At 33.9% G+C, this 4,460-nt stretch overlaps 1 pseudogene across 1 annotated transcript; it reads right to left on the bottom strand.

The window, feature by feature from the left end:
* Positions 1-738: 738 nt before the first annotated feature.
* Positions 739-4,234, bottom strand: LOC115954973 (annotated as a pseudogene). The gene is made up of 6 exons (XR_004083989.1): positions 4,172-4,234; positions 3,986-4,071; positions 2,748-2,823; positions 2,409-2,676; positions 2,253-2,331; positions 739-1,539 (listed from the first exon to the last, which is right to left on the bottom strand). The product of XR_004083989.1 is annotated as a serine/threonine-protein phosphatase PP-X isozyme 2-like (transcript).
* Positions 4,235-4,460: the final 226 nt, after the last annotated feature.

The raw sequence follows: 4,460 nt of genomic DNA on the forward strand, positions 1-4,460 counted from the left end.
AGTGATGAATGTATTTGGTTGGAGGAATCCCCTCTGCCAACTCAAAGAGCTTTGTTTGAGGACTCTGTTTCTCTGCTGGTTTAAATGAAGTTGTGTTCATGTTCAAAAAAAAAAAAAAAAAAAAAAGTCCTCTAAATTCCAAATTTATTTAATTTAGACCTTTCATCCAATTCTATTAAAAATATTGCCGTTAAATATACAATTAAGTAAACAAAACAATTGCTCACATATAAAATTTATAAAATATTTTGGCTAAAATGCAAATAACATTTTCTAAGTTTAACCAAAATTCATTTCACTCCTCTAATTTTACTTTCGTTCAGTTAAATCCTTTTTCAAATTTATTCAATTCAAAATATCCTTCCAATTCCATTAAAATTTACCGTCGGGAATAGAATTAACTAATAAAAAAAGAGTTTTTGAAAATGAATTCTCACATAAAAAATCTATAGATATTTTTATTAATTTTATAAATTTTTTCATGTTAGAAAATAATTTCTTAATGACAACTTTTTAGCAAAATTGGATTATTGAATTGTATAAATTTGAAACTTAAAAAACTCAATTGAACGAAAGTAAAATTAGAGAACTGAAACAAATTTCAGACAAACTTATAAGGTGCAATTTACATTAAATAGTGCAATTTGCATTTTAACCTTAACTTTTTATTAAAGAGAGAGAGAGAGAGAGAATTAAGTATCTTCGTTAGGTCATTGCTAACACCAAAATATATTCATGGGAAAGAAAATGGTATCCATGATATTGGACATATCTTTCAAAAATATTCTCACAGTTCACTTGATGCATTACAACTTTTTCTCGGTCAAAATGGGGTGAGGTCCTGAGTACTAGTAAAGTGGTACACAAGGGGCAGCAGAGTTTTACATGCAGATAGCAACAATAACAATCAAGCCATAATCCCATAATTTTGGGATTGGCTATTAATCTTTAGTACACTATTCAAAGTCTCACAATTAATGTAACATATAGAAGAAGATAATCGTGAGGAACTTTTATTGTCCAAGAGGACAAACAAAACCCAACATGAATGTCTTTTTCCATGGATGTTCAGAATAATTCCCTCCTCATTTCCTAATCCAGTACTTCCTATTCATACTCCTGTTGATGGAACCAGAGCTTCTCCTTTCCAAGACCTGTCTCTCTCTACCATCAAATGAACAAGGATAGGGATTCTATATTCAATGATTCACTGGCATAGACTATGCAATGCATGCTACAATTACACATTAACAACAAAGATGGTAGAAGCAGACAAACAAGAAATGCCAACCCAATAATCTAAACCGATCACGAACTGGAAAGTACACCCCTTGGTGGTCATTTCAGGGAACTGATCATTGAGCAGCCAACCTCTATTCCACCTCTGTTCCTTTGGTATTACATGAGATCTCCATGTGACCGTATATCTTCTTGTCTATCAATGCAAGCATGTTGAATGATAAAAAGTGACACTATACTAAATTGGTTTCATAAAAAGTAATCTGGTGCAGGTTTCTTGGCAGGGGCCCCTCTTGATTCCTGCACATCATTTTAATCTTTCAGTGCACCACAGAATGCAAGAAGTAAATTCAATCAAGAAGCATGAAAGACAACACCTCTTCACATATTATGTCATACAAAGTCACAGATCATGCCTTCCAGTCAATGGAGCATTATCTGTTTGTATCAACTGCAAACATTTACATAAGAAGCACACATTGATGGTAGGTCATGCAACCATATAGTCTTGAGTTAAAGAATTGCAGAAACCAGATCCAGTAGTACTGTATCCCCTTCTCAAAAACTATACTCATTCATGTAATATAGGTACCATGTCACTTGGCAATGACTCTGGTGGTTATGGGTTAGATTAGTCTTAGATTCAAAACTTCCCAAATAATACAGCAATAAAGGCTTGGTTCCAAAATATTGGGATCCGCTATGAATCCTCAACAAATTGATAAGGGTATTCAAAAATGTCCCAAACAATGTAAATATATAAATAAAAAGCAATTTCATCAATATATATATATATATATATATAAAGCAAAATATCACATAGCTGCCTTTAGCAAATAAACCTGCATATTTTAATTTTTAACCAGATGAAATCTATAAATTCCTCATCCAGAGGGTATGACTCAAGATTAACAACCGTGAGAACCATAAAAAGTGAACGAAGTAATTGCCATCAGAAGTCGACCGCCTAATTTCCTCGGATAATCAATTGCAAGTGGATTATATGTACAAACCTGTGGAGCAGCATCAAACACACGAAACTGCTTGTTAAGATTCTCATCTAGCTCAAGGATTGCAGCTACATTACCACATCTGCAAACACATCCAAGAATGAAACAAATTAAATGCAAGAACAAACCAGAGAGCAGAAATCTAAATTTTTATTTTACCTGTAGCAGTAATTTGGAGCTGACCAGACTGTAACTATCTGGTTATTGAACATCCATTTATATCCTTCCATTACCAACTGATGAGCACGACATATGTAGTCAATGTTGTTTGTATGGTTGAAAGAAGTAACAACACTGCCGCCAAATAGGAAGCCAGCACCACGGGGACTCAAACCCAATCATCCACAATATCTTCAGGATCAGACCACAAGAGGTCACACATAGCACCATCATGAGGTACTTCTTGCTTCCGATCAATTGTTCGTATCTGGCAAGCAAAACATTATTAGTATGTAAAGCTTAAGAGAATATATACAAATTCATGATAAATTCTCTAACCTGATCCAATGTTGTTATGGCAGGAGAGAGACCTCCATGGACACTGAAAATTTTGTTCTCAATGAGGGCTGACAGACTGTAACAAACCACAGCTGAAACTTTATAAGTTTTAAGGGACTGACATAACAAAAGTACCCAAATTTGGGTTGTTGGAAGCAACCATATCGAAGAATAACTTTAATTGGCCACTGAGTAACATGTGATGGTCTATACCAAAACTTTGCAAAAATAAAGGCAAAACCATATTACTTTTACTATACTCACTTAAAATAAGAAGCACAAACACTTCATAATCCCCGACATGTCCATGTCTGACATGCTGGGACATTCCTACATATGTATCTTCATTTTGTGGTGCCGGGGAATATATATTTATTTATTTATTTTAAATATAAAGCATAAAATTGATTTTCAATGAATTCAAAGATTTTGATGGTTGTTATATATTTTTTGAACTTAAAATTAACATAAAACATGCCTATAAATAAATAAATAAAAATATACCTAGAGATAATAATTCATTTATTAATTGTCATATATCCCACCACTACATGTCCTAATTTTTCAAGAAGTGTCATGTCACCATGTCCCATGTCATGTTAGTGTCAATCTCCGTGTCCATTATTCTTAGTTAAAAGGCTCCATTAAGATTTACAGAATTAAGCGAGAGATACCTACTTCTAGGAACTGCTTCGATGGTGAGTTTCTTGGACTTGTGAAAATTCGAAATTGGTGTAGAAACCAAACAATTAAACTTTAATATGAAAGTTTGTCAGTTGCTTCCAAAACTATAGCAAAATTAAAATCCAGGAGACCCATCAAGCTGGATAATAAGGAAGCTGTACTAAAGGCGCAGAAACTGCATGACAGGGAGAAATGCAGAGGGACTAACATCCAACTTATCAATGTTATAGCATATTATGGTACTGGTATCCATGTTCTTATGGCAGCAGTATAATTATAGTTTAGTGATTCCCAATTATGAGTTATGACTCTCTAGGGAAGAAGCAATATATCAAGCCCATGATCCCAACCATCCAACTTGATGAAATTTATGGAACATAATTCTAACCAGCCAAGAAAAGGAAGAATGATTAGATAACTAACACAAGAATTGTCTAGCAGGCAACTTTGTCCTAACAGGCTACCATCCCCTGCATACCAGTCTATAATTGTTACACTTTCCTTACATTCCAACAGACAGGTGTCCTGTGTTTCTCCAAAAGATATTGGCTAACCTTAAGTAATCAAATATATCGGTGCAATATCTCCAAACGTTCACAGAGCCATATTTACGTAGGCACTCATCATAGAATCCATATACCTGAAATGTAAAGATAAATGGTAAATTCTCAGAATGCTTAAAAAGTGACAATCAATAAATCTAAGAGCATAGAAAGTACAGAAAGTTAAAAAGACTTAACCTGTGTGATTTGACGGCTCTCATGGTTCCCTCTAATGAGAGTTATCCGATCTGGATACTTCATCTAATTGTAAACAATTATTAGTTGAACGCCTTAATAAACAAAAATGATAAAGAAGAAAAAATCAACTATACATCAAAAGACCAGATGAAAAGCTTATAATGCGTAATTTGTTAATATCTGCAATCTGCCTTTGGCAATTCGCAAGTCAAAATGGATATGCCACACTCAACCAATTCAATAAACAGTTGGATTTCGAGCAATCCCTTTGACTGAACAACCAGACAGC

This window comes from Quercus lobata, chromosome 8 (genome assembly GCF_001633185.2).
Source record: "Quercus lobata isolate SW786 chromosome 8, ValleyOak3.0 Primary Assembly, whole genome shotgun sequence".
NCBI lineage: Eukaryota > Viridiplantae > Streptophyta > Magnoliopsida > Fagales > Fagaceae > Quercus > Quercus lobata.